General features: G+C 30.5%; 1 protein-coding gene across 1 annotated transcript in view; it reads right to left on the bottom strand.

Annotated features, from left to right (window-relative positions):
- Positions 1-20,901, bottom strand: part of Nmdar2 (glutamate ionotropic receptor NMDA type subunit 2) — a 642,550-nt gene that overhangs the window by 326,886 nt on the left and 294,763 nt on the right. The gene's annotated exons all lie outside the window — the stretch shown is intronic.

Genomic DNA, 20,901 nt, shown 5'->3' with positions numbered 1-20,901 from the left:
GATATAAATATTTGAAATATATGTTAACTAAAATAACATTTCTGAAAAAAGCAATGTAAATATTAAAAAAAAATAAAGGACAAAAACAATTTAATAAAAAAATGTTTTTTTATAAATAAAATTGGTTTCTTAAGAAGCAACAACAATTTCAACAATTTCAGTGTTCTTTCAAAATATACAAAAAGAGTTAATTTGTTTAAAAAAAGTGGTTGGGTCTGTCTTGGTCTGCCCCTCTTTTGTTTTTTAATATTTGTGCTTATATCTGTGTTGCTTATTCTATCCATCTAGATAATACTTTAAATTCCTTTTAAAAACTTCATCTTATAGCCTGTATCTTGTTTTTTTTCGTTCCGTTTCGTTAGTATCCATGATTCGCTGTCAAAAGTCAGCGTTGTAGCGTTTTCTCTACTCGGCTATTGGTTTTTGCTTCTAGAGATCCTGTTTCTTCTATTATTATTCCTAAGTATGTAAAAGTTTTAATTGTTTTTTTAGTTCTAAGTAATTTTTTTCCTTCAATTTCTATAAAAAAGTTCTTCTCTTATTCTTTTATCGTCTCTTTTATAATTGGTTTATCCTTTTTTGTACCAGTATTTTTTTCTTTTTTTATTTCTTTTTGTATCTTTGTTACTACCATGTAAGCCATGGTAGCTGCCTATTTCGGGTCCTCTGTAGTCTTTTTACTTTTCTATTATACATGTTGATTTCTTTATGTTTTAAAAATTTAATAGTTATTGTCAAATCATTTAAAAAGAACAATTCCTGCAATCTCCTTCCATTGTTATTTCTGGTCATTTCTCCATATGGTCTAATATGGTCATAAAATTTGAGACCCCGAAAATGATCTTTTTTCAAAATGTCCTGAAATTGGGGACTCACCATCAACATTAACAAAACAAAATTTCTAAGAATCAAGGACGAAGAACGAGGCAACGATTGTCGATAAGAGATATAAAAAAAATGCCAAGCATTTAAATACCCAGGGGGCTAGTGATACCGAAGGACAAAACATCAAAATGGCACATTCAGCAGAAAATACAATATGGCCGAAATGTGATACAAATACTAAACTCACTACTTTGGTCTACTAAAATTAGTTTATGAACAAAAATGACAATCTGCAAGTCGGTTGTAGAACCAATTTTGAAAGAGCTTATCGGATATCCAGACTTGATAACCTTCCAAATCAAGAAATAAGAAAAAGAACAAGAAGGAATTACAATACCGTAGATTTAATAAAACCCAAACAACTTTTATGGTACAGTCATGTAATGCACATAAAAGACAAATCATGGCCAGAACAGGCCGTAAACTATGTTCCAAGAGACAGAATTAGGAGGAAGAGAATAATTTTACGGTTGGTATCAACTTTGTAAAGATGAATTTTGATAATTTGGTTATGGATTGAGAATCAATGTCTAAAACCAAGTACTAGTGGTGAAAGATTTCAAAAACCTTTAATGGAAAGCTTAAAAAAAGGAAAAAAAATTAACATTTACTAAACGACTACAGTAAAAATCAGTTATCATTTGCTGCACAATTAGGTATCCGAGCGAGTGACAAACGAGATGCCGCTAGGTTGATAAAATAAATATCGTCAACCTCACTAAAACGTGCTTCCACTTAAAAGAAGCAAGAAAAATTTAAGATGTTCAAATAAAAAAGATCATATACACCTAAAGAAGCTTTGGCCCTTTTAAACCAAACAGTTGTTCTGTTCAATTTTATGAGAATGTAAAAAAAGAGACACAAGAAAGGTTTTATTGCATGCTCATGTTATGATTACATAGCAAAGTAGCTTGTATAAGCAACCGTTGAAGGACCCAGAAAGTACAGATGGGTATAAGTTTTTAATGTCGTTATTTTCATTAAAACTTGTGAAAAATCGACAAAGGACCTCGTCATCATTGCCAAAATTCTGTAGAATATTCAAATTTATTTATAAGAAAGAAGGCGAAGCATTGATAAAAGACGAATTGAAAAGCAATTGATAATCAAATTCAAAAAATGTGCAAGGTAACAATAAATCAACTGAAAGATGTTTTATCTGTAACGCGACTTGTTACCTTACATATATTACTAAAGAAACTATATTAAAATGTGCCCCTAATGACTTAAAAGTGTTGTTAAATAAAAGTTGTTATGTGCAAACAGTATTCAAGCCCCTACGACTGGGCCATACCAGGCTTACTCACTCATATGACTCACTTTTTCTCAAGAGCTAAAGCATCTATTTGTGGGTCTTGTAACAAACAACTAACTGTTACACATATTCTTATTGAATGCAAAAAATCTGATTTTATTATTGTAAGTTAGTGGAGAGCTAAGTCGTGGATAGGATTTCTTTTTTGGGGAGAATTGGGAAAACAAACTACGAAAAAGAAATCAAAAAATACTTACAGAGATGTCCAAACACTAAACAAGAAGACTCCTAAACTATTTAAAATTAGGACGCCGTTTAAAAAAATCCCCTTGCTACTTAGAAAGAAAGGTTTTTCTTTCATAAAAATTTTTAAGGGTGAATATCTTTTTAAAAGAAATAATTTTAAACTCCTATAAAGAAAAAAGTTACTTTTTATTTACTTTACTTTACTATTTTTATTTCACATAAACAGTTATACAAAAAAATGTATTTAAATCATCAACAAACAATACATTGAGTTGGACTTTCTATCAAAACAGAATTAAAACTATGAATAAGTACCAAATTACACAAAAGATATACTAACTTCATATGTCGAATATTTAAAAGAAAACTAAAATATGACAATTAGCTGATACATAAAACTTATAGGTATTTATAAACTTTAAATTAACATAAGAGCAAATCTTATTGTATTGACGATGAGTGTTGATTAAGAATAATATAACACAACTACTCGTTTGATTGGCTAATTATTTCTTTTTAAGTAAAGTTTGTTACTTTACATTTGAATAGAAAATGTTGTCCCAGTAACTTTAAAACTAATTGGATCTGAAGCACGGGAAATACAAAATGGAGGCTAACAAATCCTGGGAGAAATCAAACCAAACATACAAACTAGACTTCAGGTTATCCTAGATGATAACAATATGTGTTTATTATGATTAACTCACTATACAAAGACTGCCACATGGCAGATTAAGCTTAAATCACCTACTTTTTACCAAAACTCATGGAATTAAGCAAAACTGCCATTTTTTTAAACTCTAAGAGAACGATGTTTCTCCGTTTAGACTCTGAATTATTTTCCTTGACCGCTATACTACCGAATTTCCGATGATGAACTTCTAACTTACATAATGAAAATGTTCGCCTCTTATGACGCCCTTTCTCGAAGTCGGATTTCTACATTGAAAGCGTCTACTAAAGTGACCTCATCCCCAAAGAGCATTATAAACAGAAGCAAAAATATTCCTGTTTATTTCGTGCGCAAATATCTAGGCGGAACAAATATCAAACAACAGAGTAGTTTGCTTATTATGAACAGACTTAAAATGTTTATATTATCAACCTTGAAGACGCAAAAAGTCTTCAAAAAAAATATTGTCTTTTTAAAAACAATTGGCGTATTTAATAAAATCTAATATGTTTTTGTAGATAATGTATGTAACCTTATACTTATATTGTACCACAAAATTGTAACTTATGTATTGTTCCGTCGCTAATTACCATTAGGTGGATGCAATTTTTTCTCAAATTAGAAAAAAAATTTCAAAAGAACGTTTGTGTACTACATGTTTCTCAATGGTTGCGTGTCTTTTAAAACATTTACTAGGACATATCCTAACTAAATATTTTATTATTTACTGCTAACTAAAAAATCCATGTAGCAACTTACGATATTTTTCCACAAAAATATAATGAAATATCTGGTATATAAGCAAGGATCATTGACAACCTACCTTGCTAAAAAGATTATAGGAATGAATCGGTATTACCAAATCAAACGTTAGCTTTAACAAATTTTAATGATTTAAAACTTAAAGGTCTATTAATATTGTCATAAGTGTTACTGAGATTACTTGTTTCCTTTATTAAACAAATGTTGAACAGTAAAAAAAAGAATCCATTCATTGGTAGATAAAATACTAATATGATAAATCTAATCTTCCCGAAATGTGTGAAAACAAGTTTTAGTTTCTCCGGAACTGTCTTTTAATAATCAAGAAAACGGAAAAATAGATCTAGGTCAAAAAAGGGCTTCTGTTAATTTATTACTGATAGAAATATAAAAACCGCGAGATAAGATAATTTAAAAAATAATCAAAACAATTGAGATTAAATAGGATCATAAATAAAAGTAATATTCTGACAAACGAATTAATAATTTTAAAATAAATGCACTACAAAAATATATACTTTACACACTATCTTTATACGACTAGTGCAGTTTATAAGTATATCAGTAGTCTGCTACTTCTTTGATTCTACGGTATACAAGGAAGGTAATAGCACGTAGGTAATAGAAGGTAAAAGTCACGCTTTAACCACCAATTATTTATAATCACTGGTTTTAATCAAGGTACTCATTTTGTATACTTTTATAAGTGGACTGATTTTAACTGATTTAAGAGACCATGTGCTTGCAGAGTTGCCAAATAATGACAGTGAAAATGAACGGGACGATTCTTTTGATTTCGACCATTCTATAATAGACAAAAACTATGTTATTTCTTCAGATGAATTGTACAGTGATCGTAAGTGCGAGTAATTTATTCGATGATGATAATGAGACAGAAATTGAAAGCGAAAAAATGTCAGAATCTAAAAGTGATAATGAAAACGAGTGGCGCAATATAGATGAGTATGACAATGAAGCTAGTTCGTTAAAACAATATCAAAATATGCCTATATTACATTTTAACATTAAAAAATTAAAATATCCTATTTATTACGCTTACAAGTTATTTGTAACCGATGATCTTTTAGAGAATATTGTTACTGAAACAAATAGATTAGCTCGGAAAATATTGTTAAATATACATCCTTAAAAATCACGTATACGTTACTGGTTTAATTGCAATATAGTCGAACTTAAAACGTTTTTTTTTGCAATATGTATAGTTATGGGATTAGTTGATGGTCCCGCAATAAATCTATATTAGTCGAAAGATCTCACGTTCAGGAACAAGTTTACGAATACTATGAGACGAGACAGGCTTCTTTTACTGATGCGTTGCATTTATTTTTGTAATAATGAGCAGTGCAATAAAAATGATCGGCTCTATAAGTTAGGTGAAGTTTTAAAAGTACTGAACAAACATTGTCAAGCTCTATTAACTCCGGGACGGATTTTGGTAGTTGATGAAAATATAGTACATTATAAAGGAAGACTGCAAATAAAGCAATATTTGTTAAATAAAACACACCCATATGGAATTAATTATGTAAGTTATATACAGGGGATGGATATACTAACAACATAATCGTTTATCGTGGTAAAAATACGACTACTAACGCAAATACTTCTCAGAGCGAGCAGATAGTGTATGATCTTTTTGAACATGTTTTGAACATGAAATGGATAAACAAACGGCCAGTTTTGATGTTAAGTACTAATCCAACCCATACAACTACCTTCATAGAACCAACAGGAAAGCGAAACTGGCGACATGAGCTTGTATTGAAACAAAAGGCAATTATTGATTACAATCCAGCAAAAAAGGAGTAGACTTCAGCGATCAGATGAGTTCTTATTATTTCTTTTTAAAAACAGTTTAAAATGGTACCGTAAACTAGCCTTTGAATGAAACACAGGGATATGTTTATGATTTATTAGTATTCATAAAAAATAATTTATTGTTCTGAAACTTTATTGTTTTTTGTTTAATATCTAAGAATAAATTATTTAGTTTACACACATTTTTGTTTTCAAATATCATATATACTAATAAAATATTAGAAAGTCTTCTGTCATTTGATATTTTAATCTAATTCTGTAAAAAATAGTAGGCTATCTTGCCACTTTAAAACATTCCTAATAGGAAAGCTGATCAAAAAACGAATGACAATGATAAGTTTTTAAATGTTTTTACTTTTAATAATTAATCTTAAAACTCGTTTATAGAACTGGAAAAATATAAAAACTAATTACGTAATTACCGGTCTCCGACGGTCGGTAACGTATAATGTTTGCGCCAAGCTACCGATCCCGGGGGACCGGTATTGCATAGTTCCGTGGTTTACATATTTTAAAGATGCAGTCAACCTATTAAAAATGTCCATTTTATGTTTTCGCCGACTACAGGTATCACACCTTGGTCTTCAGTGTCACAATCAGAAATTCTAGCAATTGCGATATTTGGCCAATTATTACGCACTATAAATGAGAAAAGGAAAACTAGATTCAACGAGTTAAAATGCTAAGACGACTACAAAAAAATTGCGTAGTCACAAGAAGAATCAACGTGAAAAATTTAGAATACATAGACAATATTAAGTATAAAGTTTAAAAACTTATCATGCAAGGAAAGATCAAAGGTAAAATAAGCATAGACCGAAGAAGGATTACCTGGCTGAGAAACTTTCGACAGTGGTATACTTGCAGCTCATTAGATGTTTTGGAGTGGCTGCAACTAAAATACCAATAGCTATTATAATTATTACCAACATCAATAGAAAAGAGAATGAATCACAAGGAAAAGTCGCATTGATTTATTAAAAAGTTATTTATTCAGTGATAAGTTATTTATTCAGTGGAAAAATAAAACAAAAAATACACAAATTTATTTGCGGGCAATATATAAAGGAAACCATCACAGAATTCTATGTTTAAGTGTAAGTTCAGTTGCAATTTTAGTGAAGTATGAGTTTATACATAGGCTAATTTTTTTATCTCTTTACTATCACTTATCTTAGGTGACTTTTATTATGGTACAAGGGTGTATTTCCTACAGCAAGATCAGTAGAGAGGAGTATACGTGGCATCTTGAATCCCGTTTTTATTTTAAGAATGCGGTTGCTGAGCAAAGTCCTAATATTGAGGAAAGTTGCTCTTGTCATTTCTAAAATGTGCTAATATTGAAAGTCAATACTTGAAAGCTTTAAACAGTGATCTTACAAAAGGTAACCAACGTAAGGATGAAATAATATATTTGTTAATATCGAAAAATATTTCTTCAAATGCACCTTCTAGTTGGAACGTTGCCAAATCTTCAGACAAAACAGTTAAACCTCATAATACTAATGTCTGCAAATCTACGAAGAAAGAAGACAATCGCGAAATCGAAAACAATCATGAAACGTTACAGAAAGAAAAATAAGGTAAATGTAAGTTAACTACCGTCTCTAGATCGATTCCTCAACCTTTCAATAAGAATAATGATCTTATCACGAAACAAGAAAAAATTATGACGTCAATCGTTTCCCAGGGAGAAGGGAGAAGGCAGCCTTCAGACAAAGGCAGACGGGAAGAAGTTCGTCATAGAAGCAGAAGACAGAGACAAGCTATTGTAGGCACAAGTACAGATACCACTATAAAAGGTAGCAGCAACAGCTGCTTCTATTGTACATCATTTAAAGCCTCATTTTCCAGAGGTCATTTGTGAGGGGATAAATTCAAGTTATCCTAAATTATATGCATCCTTCAAAGTACGGATACACCAAGAACACTTCAAGAAGGCAATGGATCCTGCATTATGGCCTAAGAACGCTTGTGTAAATACCTACGGTGGCAACCCCAAAATCAGGGGTAAGTTTTAATCCAAATTTAATGCTGTTTAATATTCAAAGCATAAATAGTGATAAAATTTGTGATGTTAGAACTTCCTTCTCATAAGAGCATAAATATTATCTGTTTAACGGAATTATGGGAATAAAATGATTCTATTAGAAAATTTAACATTGAAGGTTTTATCCTAGCAAGTTGTTATTTGCGAGGTAACTCAATAAGAGAAGGATGCGTAGGAATTTGGGTTCGAAAAGGTCCTAATTTTAATAACAAACTCAACTCTAGGATAAAGCAATATTGTGTTGATAAACATTCTGAATTTTGTATTATTTTTTTCATAGACAAGGAAAATAACTCATATGTTATATTAAATTGTTACAGATCACCATCTGGTGATTTAAGTATTTTTTTGAATAACCTCGAAGGTATTTTAAATTATTTATATAAACCAAATATACGTTTTGTAATATGTGGTAATTTTAATGTAGATACCAGAAATATGACTAACGACCATGTTAATCTACTCAATGTTATACTGAATTTTATTATTAATTTTAATCTTGTTAATTGGCCAACTAGGGTCACTGATACCAGCGTTACAACATTAGATAATGTATTTGTCATGTGTACTTGACAAAACTGTCAAGATCAGATCATAGAACAGTTTTGGTGGAACTTGACGACTTTGAAACGGAATTGTCATACTTTATACAAAAAAGACAATTTGGTGAGGACTCGATAAATCACTTAATCGTTAACCTCATTAACGAAAACTGGAATAGTGTTTATGGAATCTTAGACACTAATCTAGCATTTCAAGCTTTTACAAATATCTTTTTGTATCATTTTAATAATAGCTTTTCATCAACAAGAAAAAAAATCAAAACAACTAAAAATAAATGGATTAATAGTGAAGTGCGAAAATCGAGTTTTGAATTAAGAAAATTATACACATTATCAAGGGCAGTACTAATTCTTAGAGATTTTTATCAACAACAAAGGAAAAACATAAAAAACTTTTAACCAAAACAAGAAAACCATTACAGGAAAATCATTACTTCGTCTGATAATCCCAATAAAATTACGTGGAGAATTGTCAATGATTTTTCAAAAAGTGCTAATAACAATGCTAATACTACTTGTTTAATGTATGATGATAATAATATAATTACAGATCACCAAGAGGTAGCATGCACTTTCATTACATTTTTAAAAATGCACCCATTGGTATCGTGTCGAAAATTCCATGTAATACAGTAGACAAAGACAGTCAGTCAATTATTACAGATCATGAAAATTTCTTTGAGTTGTACCCACTTACTGGGCAGTAACTGATCGAACTCCTGCAGAGTAAACTTAACAACAAATCCTCTAGTCGTTTTGACGAGATACCTGCATTTTTGGTGAAAAAGGTTTTACCTTTTATAATCAATCCTTTAACTTATCTCACCAATTTGTCTTTTTGCAATTTGGATTTTCCTAATTACTTAAAGACAGGCAAAGTAGTTCCCATTTTTAAAAAAGGAGATCCAAAACTGGTCAGCAATTATAGGCCTATTACAATTCCCAGTAGATTTTCAAAGGTATTTAAGTATGGATATTTAAAGAGATTAAATGGTTATCTAAAAAGTAATAATATCATAACTATAAATCAACATGGATTTCAAGAAAATAAATATACTAATACGGCAGAGGTATATTTTGTGATATTAGTAGGACATTTGACTGTATCAACCATGAAATATTATTTAAAAAACTAAAACAGATAGGTATTACAAAATTCTTTACAGTTGATTATGTCATTTCTAAACAATAGACAACAATATGTGAGCCTGCAGATGAGGATCGAGGATTGTGTGACAAGTTGTAGATCTAGTCTTGTTACTACAAATATGGGTGTTCCCCAAGGATCTATAATAGGACCAATTCTCTTTGTAGTCTACATTAACGACATCGTACAAGTGGACACAGCAGTAAATTTCACTATATATGCGGATGATACGTCAATTATTTTATCTAACAAATCCAACGTAATCCTACAACATCAATGTAATGATTTTCTTTCATCTTTATATTCTTGGTTTTACGATAATTCGTTGCATCTTAATGCAGAAAAAACGCAAGTTATACATTTTCACAATAAACAAAAAAACCTGGAAAATATTTAGTTTATTTTTAACAACATGCAAATAGCTACGGTGTCGTCAGGCAAGTTTTTGGGAATAACGATTGACGAAAGTTTTGATTGGAAGTTGCATTGTGGAGCGGACGGAAAATCAGATGCACTCGTGGAGTCCAGGCTAAGATACGATATATGTTTTTGGGGCATGTCTAGTTACGCAAATGGTATTTTCGTCATACAAAAAAAGAAAATATTGCGTTGTGGCGCTGCTGTCTTCCGACTAACTAGTTGTAGAGAATATTTTAAAAAATATAAAATTTTAACATTGGCATGTCTGTACATTTTTGAATTATGTGTTTTTATTTTTAATAACTTACATCAGTTTAAAACGAGTGGTACATAATTTAAATACTAGATATTTTAATATCATTTTCAAAAGGTAACATTAAATATAAATCGCCCAGGGTATATGGGCCACAGGTGTTTAATCATTTGACCACAGTTGTACAGTCCACCAGTTCAATAAATGTATTTAAGAGGAATCTTAGGCAACTTATGTGTGAAAAAGTGTTTTATACAGTCGAAGAATTTTTTAGATCTTAGATATTAGCTGTATTTCATTTAGCTTTTAAATTCATTTCATGTCTTGTTTAGTCTAGTTTAGTGTTTAGTTTTTACCAATGTATAGGATCTATGAATAATTCTATACAAACTACGTTTGTCAGAAAGAAAATAAAGAATTTGATTTAATTTAATTTGATTGATCCTTTTTATATTTCTAGGTCTGTTCCTCAAGCCAAAGTCTTTTATTAGTTTCACTTGGTTTGTTGTTTTTTTATAAATATTTTTGTTTGTCTGAAAATTAGGGTTACGACCCTTTATAATCTTGTTTTAATTTTCAGATCAAGTTCGTTTCCTTCTATGAATAGTCTGTATAGTAGAAGCTGGCAAATGCATTCTAAGTAGTCATTTACCAGAAGTGTCGATAGGACACGACCTTTTCTAACTTCACGGTTAAGTGGTATTTCTGCTGTTAGGCTGTTTTTCAGTCTTTCTATTTAAGTTTGTTTGCCCTCATGGTCCTTTCTCTTAGCATTTGAAATTACCATTAAAACTAAATGTTTAATTTTTAGACATACTTTTTGGCTTGACTTATCAGAGGAAACTGTTCTGGTTCATTCCATGGTATTTAAATAAATTTTAGAACAATTTTCGACAGTTCATCTTGATTGTATATTGCATTAGGTACTGTTTTTAAACAGCTATTTTATTATATCTATATTATTTGTATCTACTTGTTTTAAAATGTCTGAATATGATCCATCAGATAATGCCGTTTTGGTTATTTTGACTGCTTCTAGGGGTGTAACAATTTGATCTTTTATTATAGATTTTCGTTTTATTGCTGTTAGATGGTGCGATATATCACCAATTTCTCGATTTCCGTGTACCTAATTTCATTAATTTGTTGCGCATGTTAAACAGATCATGTTTGTCTTGTGACTGCTAAATTTCAATGCACCTACCTTTCGTTCATATTTCTTTGGCTCATCTGATTTTATTTTCTATAATACTACTTACTTTTTTGGTCTTTTTCTTTAATCAAATAATTGGATTATTTCGGTGGTCATCCATTATAATGTACTGCGTTCTTGTATTTTCAAATTTTGGTCCTATGTGGCATTTAAGGCATACCTGATTTTGGGTTTCATAGGTTTTCGATTAAATTTTTTTTAGTTACTTGGTTAATATTTTCTTTGGTTTAGTTTTTTTTTTTTTAATAATTTCCGAAGTGAAATTCGAGACGTCAAAAATAATATAAACTGTAATTTTCATTACAACTAATTGTGGTGTAATTCCATATAAACACCATATTTAACTTTAATATGCCGTAAGAAAACAATATCAAAATCACCAATTTTATAGATTTGTGTATATTATCTGTATGTACTCCATATTAACCAGATTATTTGTAATTTAATCTTACGCAGTTTTAAGTTTTATGAAAAGCTTTTATAGCTATTAAATTATTTTGTATAACCTCTTTACTAGTTTGATTAAAATGACATTACTTTGCGATATTTAAATTTATCAGTAATTGAATATATACCAAACAATATATTACTATGAGAAAAAATCTTACTTTACTCTCATAACATTTTTTAAAAATCTATCAGAATTTACATCCACTATTTATCTTACTGCAACTAATTAAACTCATTTATTGCTTTTAACTCAAACTGTATACTTGTTTCGTTTACGGAAATGAAACTCAAAGTACACACTAATCAAAGACCTAAAAGAGTATCGAAGCAGTCATTAAAGTTGGGCATTTGAAACTTTTGTTGACCAATGCAGTGTTTGTTCGCGAAAGTAAATAAACAGTTTTCTCGTTTTTCTTAACGTTTGATGTCTATTTTCAGACTGAAATCATCTTTCAAACAAGTAATTTGCTTAAAATTGTATAAATGGAAGCATAATTAAAAATCAATAAAATTCAAAATAAAAAAATATATTAAAAGTTTTAACTACTAACAGATAATAAATTAGACTGCAAATACAAAAATTCTTAATGACGAAACGATGTGTATTAATTATGTTGTCGTTCGATCTAGGGAAAGATTATTAAATATAAATATTACTAAAACATGAATCAGCTATTGCCACTGGATATCATTATATATATCACACAGTAATCGTTTCAGAGCAACAATAGAATAGTAATTCACGTAACATATTCCGAAAGTGATTTTTTACGGGATGAGTAGGAAGTTTCCACAACGAGCTGAAGGCGAATTCTAGAATCCTGCAGATCCCGTAAAATCACTTTTGGATCAGAGTCCGGCACCGATATCGAATAAGCATAGACGCATTTTTATCGATCCTGACAAATTGTGACATCTACAGAGTAATAACAATCGTAAAATTCTTACACTGCACCATCATACAGTTTTATAGTGTTAGTTTATTGTGCATCGAAGAAATAAGATCTGTGAGAATATATTTTATTATTATTAAAGTAATCCGTGATTACAGTATATTACAAACACAGTACATAAATTATACCAGCCATTTATCGACACCAGTTTTTATCATCAAAGGTAATTACCAAAAGCTGAAGCGGAACAGGTCCATATTTAGGATAATCAAATGGTAATTAAAAATTAAATTTGATTTTACTGAGAATAACGATAAAGAATCACCAATAATATAAATTTTTTTCAAACAATGGAGGTTTCATCTCTGTAAACAATATACAAATTTAAGTCCGTAGACTAATTACTCCAAGTGAAAGACTCTTAATATCCAATGTATCTCCCACTATCCCGCATAAGACAATAGAGAAGGAACTTTTATCTTTAGGGCTAACACTTTATCAATGTCATTTTTGCGAATAGGAACCACCAATCCGGAATTGGAACCATAAAACATGTACTTTCCGTCGACATATTTACATATCCCCACCCACAATCCCAATTCCCGATTCCATTGATATAACGTAACATGACATTAACATTTAAATTTTCTTAACGCTAGACAATGTATATTTTGATTGCAAACAACATGGTCACATTTCCAGCAGTTGTTCAGTAACTGTAAATAGCTAAGATACAGCTGTCCCAACTACTACATCTACGAACAGAAATGAATCTACTACATTTTCAGCAGCAATGACTGCTATGACACCTTTAACAACGAGTACTTCCTCAAATATATCAAATACCTTAACGTCATCAGTTAATACAAAATTAGTACTATCTAAAACAAATATATTCACTTCACTAACCATATCATCCCACACAAGCGTTACTTACCAGTCCTTATCTTCCAGTCTGCACAATAATTCTAGCTATCTTAATGACATTAAAATCGTTCTCTAAACGAACTATATCTCAAGCAAGAACACCCCCCCCCATTGAGATATCAGCTAGTGACAATGTATTTCAATCCCAACGCAGACACAAAAAAAAATAAAAACAAAAATATCGACAGTATCTTTAGAAACCCTAATGCAACCAGTTAAAGAATTATTCGTTTTTGAAAAACAAATATTAACCTTCGAAGAAACACTTAATTTATTTGAAAACATTAAAGATGCTGAAGATGTTATCAGTGTTGCAAATAAATATACCCCAGACACTCAAGCATTTATAAAACTCTTATCCAAAATCCATTCATCCAAGCGTCCACTAAAATTGAAATGTACAAAGTTGAAGAAGAAACTGACGAAACAACTCAAAAAACTCAAATACGAAGATGAAGAACACGACACGGATACGTCGAGTGAATTATGTCAGGAGCTAAACATTTTATTAAAAACAAAATAAACATTCAATTTATTACAATGAAATATAAACGGGTATCATACCCATTATGAAATGCTAAAAATTTTAGTTAATGATCTTTCACTTGCTATTATTTGTCTTCAAGAAACAAATTTCAAAGACCAACTTTTTTTTAAAATAGAAACAATCAGAAAAAAGCAAGTGGTGAAATTGTTATTTATGTTAATAACACCCTTAAAATACAAACAATTCCTTTTAGAACAGACATCAAAGCTGTAGCCGTCTCAGTTAAAACTTCCCAATGCATTAATGTATGCTATATTTATGTTCCCCCAAAGGTAGTCCTCTCCATAACCGACTTAAAAGCACTCATCTCACAACTCACAAATACCTAAATTTTTAAACCAAAGGCAGACTATTCGAAGACCTGTTAAAAACAGAAAACTTAAACATTCTCAATGATGGACGAGCAACCAGATATAATGTACATATTGGTAGAACATCAATTATCGATCTATCGATTTGTGACCCAAGTCTTTCAATCACACTCAACTGTAATCCTCTACCCTTTTTATATGAGAGCGACCATTACCCAATAATACTATCTGTATTTTCTGATAATATTACCTCTGAGTACCAACCGTCCGAAAATGGAACCTGAAAAACGCTAATTGAAATAAATATGCTAAGGCCATAGAAATAAACATGGAATCACTAGACATCAGTTTTGACAACACTGATATAAACGAAACTAGTAATAAATAGAAATTAGTAATAAATCGTATTACTAATATTATTATATACGCGGTAGAAACACATATAGGAAAAACAAAAATATTAAGGAAACACAGACCTCTACCATGGTGGAACAAAAAATGTCAAAACGCAATCAAGCAATATAAAGTATCTTTCAACAAAATGAAAAGACATAATTACGAAACTAACATCATTGAATACAAAAAACAGAGAGCCTGCTACACATATAACAAAAACTGTTTGAAAAACTAATTTGTCTCAAATATAAATATTTCAACACCTTAATCTACAGTCTGGTGCAATATTCGTAAAATATCAGTAAAAAACAAATTTTACCAATTACCTTTTATTACCTATAATACTAATATAATAACAAAACCCGATGAAAAAGCCAATGCTTTTGCTAGATATTTCGAAACAAACTTCAGCAATAGCAACAATTCCGAAAAACGACACAGAAAAACAACAGCTTGATTGTGAAGATAAGGATATAGTTCCATCTATATTCCTTTAATCTTAGATGAACTTAACTTTGCCCTTAATACTACTAAAAACTTTACTCCTGGACCTGATAATATACCTTTAATATTCTTGGAAAAAATGCAAGACAACGTTAAATGTGTTTTTCTAAAAATTTTTAATAGGATATGGTTAATAATGTCTTTCCAACTTCCTGGAGCAACTCAATAATTATATCTATATAAACTCAAACCTAACAATGCACGAACTGAAATTTTCTTATATAGACCCATCTCACTCACCAACGTAATGTGCAAAGTTATGGAAAAAATAGTTAACACAAGACTGCTATGGAGGTCAGAGAAAAATCACCTCCTGGTAAACGAGCAAAGTGGATTTCGACAAAACCGAACTACTGAGTCTAAAATTCTGGAATCTTTTGCAAACAAAACAGGAAACTATTGCAGTGTTGAAAGATATTACCAAAGCATTTGATACGGCATGGCGTTATGATATCAGAATACTTCATACATGGAATTTTAGAGGTAATATCATTAATTATATTTCAAATTTTCTTAAACAGCGTAATTTTTAAGTGAGGATTAACCACTGCACATCTTTAATGATACATCAAGCAAATATCACCCCTCAAGGATCTGTAATAAATGCAACGCTATTTTTAATTTCCATGAATAATATTATACCAACAAAATCTAGCTTGGTTCGTGGCAGATTATATGCAGATGATTTAGTGTTAATATCTTCAGGGAAAATATATATTCTCAGTTCAGCGTCACTTACAAACCGTACTTTACGAACTCGAAAAGTAGTCGGAGAAAACAGGATTTCAGTTGTTACTCAGCAAATCAAAGTGCTTGTTATTTACAAAGAAACGTGATCCAATTAAACCACAGCTAAAATTATATAACCAAATCTTAAATTAAGCTGATGACATTAGTTTTTAGGAATGATCCTCGATACGAAACTAACATGGAAAAAACATATACTGCAAATTACAAAAACGGCACAATGGAATTAATATTATGAGAACTCTCTCTAATAAAAACCATAGAGCGGACTATAACTGCTTAATTCATATTTAAAAAACCCTAATAAGATCTAAAATAGACGTTTCCAGAGTATTTGCATCTGCCAAAGAAACTGTATTACATCATATAGACGTTATTCGAACTACGGCATTAAGAGTAGTCACAGGAGCATTACGAACCAGCCCAACACAAAGTTTAAAAACAGAAACTGGAGAGGCACCACTTAAATATAGAAGGATGCATTAAACTCTCAGATTTGCATTTGCCGCTAATTATAATCCGAACAATCTAACTGGATACAACATATTCACTGATCGTTTTCAAAACTTACATACTGAAAATAGGAATGTGAAACCCCATTCTACGAAAGAGATACCAAATACCCTTTCCAAATTCATAAGAATACCTCCTTCTTGGACAATAAGCATTCCTCAATCCAAAACATCCTTAAATACCTTTAGAAAAAACGATACTCCCTACTACTTAATAAAAAATGCCTGCATCAAAAAATTTCCAAAATTTTCTAACTTCTATCACGTATACATAGATGCCTCTAAAACATCTACCGGAGTTGGGGCAGCTGTCGTTAGTTCAAATATTACACTTAATTATAAACTACCATCCTTAAGCTGCATACATACCGGCGAGATATATGCTATTTACCAAGCACTCACTCATAGTAACTCCGGTAATATATCCAAAGCTCTTATAATCACCGACTCCCTTAGTTTCATCAATACCATTAACCAGCCTTACACAACACATAGAATTGCTCTCCTAATTAAAAAAGAACTTGCTACCATACAAAACAGCAACCATATCTACTGTACAATTTCTATGGGTTCCTTTACATATTCGAGTTCAAGGGAACGAAGAAGTGGACCGTATTGCCCAAAAGCAAGACACAGTGAAACCACATGTGACGTAAGAAATGTAGTGCTAAATGACTTAAAATCAATTGTTAAAGTGAAGGTTAAAAATTTGTGGCTAAACAAGTGAGACAGTTCCACTTCAAAACTTCGCGAAGTGAAAACATATGTAAAACCGTTGAAATGTCAAATTTGCACCAGGGCTCATCAAGTCGTTCTTACTCGACTTCGTCTAAGACATACCCGACTTACCCACGGGCGTATATTCGGCCACACTAATCCTACTTTATGTGACAATTGTAATGTTCCACTCAGTGTTAAGCATGTCCTTGTAGAGTGTCCAAGATACCAGTTGCAAAGACATGGACATTTAATGGAAAATCGAAAACACTTTCGAATCTTATATGACAAGCGCTGTCATAATAAATATACAAGTTAATATTATTCTAAGGAAGCCTGCATAAATACTTAAAATCATTCTAAAAGCAAAAAAAATCGTTCCAAAAGAAAAAAAAATAGTTGCTTTCAGTCGATTTGTGTAGAATGGAACTTTTGATTTCATGATTCATACCGATAGTTTAGTTTTCCGCAAGGTTGCATAAAAAATATGTTTTAAAAATATTTATATGTACTAAAATATCTATATTTATATACGCTAATATTTTCCAATTATAGTTTAAAACAAATCTACACTTTTGTAAACAGCTGACACATGTAAAATCCAGCAAACGTTTAGTTTTACTTTACTCTGAATGCTTGACTGATTTTTTGAACAAATCTGACATCCACCATGCTCTAGCAATGGAATTGACCTATATATTGTAAACGGACATTTCATTAATTTTTCATAACCGCGAAACGTATTGTTTTTAGATTGGAAATTATCCTGGTTGTTTATTTGAGCCAACTATGCTTATTTTTAGCGTTTATAATTTTTCAAATCACTATTTTTTTAAATAAAAAATATATTATATTTTTAAATATTTATCTTTTAGATTATTTATCGAAAGAGTTTTTTACTTTAGTTACTATAAACGGGTGTTAGTAAATATGTGCGACAAACTTCAGTGGGTAATTCTGCATGAACAAATAATGACAGTTTGCTAATGTATGTCCGCAAATGTTTCCTTTTCAAGATACGGGGTGTTGAATTTTTTCTTACAAACTGCCGATTTATTTATTGCTCTGAAAACAATTGATATTATGCCAATAAAATCTTGTATATTTTAAGAGGTATTTATTGCGTATTTTTTGGCATACCACTAAGAATTTTATAATTATCATTATGGATATATTATCACCATGGCGCGCACATGGATAAGAGTCTGAATTTAATTAAAGAAAAAATGGTGCGCTACTGAGACATTTCAAGTTAAAAATAATTTTTAAAGTCCTCGTTTTATTTGTGACAAAATATTTTAATTATTTTGCATACGAGGCGCCGTTTTTATGCAAAAAGTAAAACATCTTTACGCGTATTTTTATTTGTTTAATACGTTGTCTAATCCAATACTGTCAACAATTATTAGTTATTTTATTAAGATACTATTCACATTTATCTTATATTAAATATGAAATATCGAAGTAGCGTACTATAAGATTAGTTTTAGTATTTAATTTTTCTTTTATAGAAAAGAATGGAAAATTTTACAAATGCGTAATTGCCAGACATGCATTTGGTCTATGGTCAAAGTAATGAAAATTATCGACAAGGTCAATGATTGTATGCTAAGTTCCCAGGACGTAGACTACTCCATTCAAAAATATTAGCTCGTCTTCACCAACGTTAGAGATTGTTTTTGTACGCCTACTTTTTTGCCAATGAATTCTTCATCAAATTGATTAAATATATAATTTTTAAAATGGCATTTTGTATACTGACCGGGCTACTTTTGGACGATATTGTATACTTGTTAAACTGTTTGTTCGGGCTGTTAGGCCGTTGTCTTTTGAGATTAGTTCTCGACGTTTCGCCAACACTAGGGGTTGGCACCTTCTGGATATGTTAGTGCTTCGCTTGTACGATGAAATTGACGTCAGTTTCAGCGTACAAGCGCTAAATTCGTCATTAAAAAAAATGATTATGGTCTAGAAGATGAAGTGCGTTTGTAAAATATGTTTTTCTAGTTTTAAAATTCCTGCTATAATGTCTGTTAAAAATTCTAGCAGTTTGACCGATCTAAGTTTTAGTTAGTTCGTTATACCCATTGTGTACTGATATAGTTAACTAAAAGCTAACTTCATCAATTTTTATTGTATAATAATTTACAATATATCCATCGTGATATTAATTTGTAATTGAAAGAGAACACTTACATAGATTAACAAAAATTCCCATGTGAAAAAACAAATTCGAGAGAAAATTGAATATCATTAAGTAAAAAGCTGTAAACAATGGGTATAACGAACAAACAATAAATAAAATTTTTAATCCAAAACTACATTAGTATTTCCCCGAAATTAGTATTTCCATCATCAGAGAAAACCCCAGAAAAGCAAAATAACGAAAAGAAAAAGCAGTTACACTGCGATGTACACAAACTTAAATGTGCAACTGTCCAAAAACTTACATCGTCAAACTGGTAGAACTTTTAACAAACGTATAGCAAAACATAACTTCACGAGAACTTTATCTTCTAAACCATAATTATTTTTTTACCGACAGATTTCAAATTCTTCACAAAATAAAAAATATATTCATAATTCTAAATGATCAACTTAAGAAAAAACAGTTCTCCCCAACTCACATTATGCAGTTTAATTTTTTAAAGTGTATATGCATACCAAAAATAGATCACTTGAGAAAGGCACTCTGTCGAGTTTTATCGTGAGCTGTAGTGATAAAAAATTATAATAGCAGTAAGTAGAAAGGTTGAAAGACCACAAATATCTAGAAACTGAATAAATAAAAACAATGACCAAAGTAGAGAAATCATTTTGAGAAATTTGTAATATGATAAAGATATTCACCAATAATGACCTTTCTATGCAATTCTGGATAAGAGTCCTAAGACGTATGAAATGGAAAGCAGAACACTAAAAATATAACCTATAAAGCATTTAAAAGTGTTTGAAAATATGATGTTATGAGCTTTGAATAAAAATAGATGATATAAAAAGTTAAAACGCATTTATAATCTGATGCTGTAGGCGTATAATAAAAATACCATCGATTTAACGAATTATATACGCTGAAGTGGTTAGACAGATAAAGAAAGATTGTAAAGTCATAAGAACTATTAATTATATCAAGTATGTGTAAGTCATACTACCAGATGAGATAAGTATAAAGCACTAAGGTCTATCATGAATGGAAAAATCTCATTTAGAAGACATATAGACCGAAGAAGAATTTACTGACTAAGGAACCTTCAAAAGTGGTATGATTGCAGCTCAGTAGTTCTTTTCCAGGAGACTGACAATAATATACAAATATCTATGATGCTAACCAATCTCTAATAGAGGAAGGAATCGCAAGAAAGAGAAACAACTGGTTAATCTTCAATTTTTGAGTTGAATTTGCCCAATGTAATTTGGTCTTTAATTTTTGTAGAATCTTAAAGAACTGGTAATAATTTTTCAATAAAATTTTATACTTTTTGTTCATTGATTAGGCCCTTGATTTGTAATACGTGTATTTTAATTAGTTTTATATTTAAAATAAACTAGCGGACCAACTCGACATCGAGTTTTTTAAATGAAATTTTTATT

The sequence above is a fragment of the Diabrotica undecimpunctata genome, chromosome 6 (assembly GCF_040954645.1).
Source record: "Diabrotica undecimpunctata isolate CICGRU chromosome 6, icDiaUnde3, whole genome shotgun sequence".
Lineage (NCBI taxonomy): Eukaryota > Metazoa > Arthropoda > Insecta > Coleoptera > Chrysomelidae > Diabrotica > Diabrotica undecimpunctata.
Note: the sequence above shows the minus strand (reverse complement) of the source record. Positions and strands in the feature narration are given on the sequence as shown.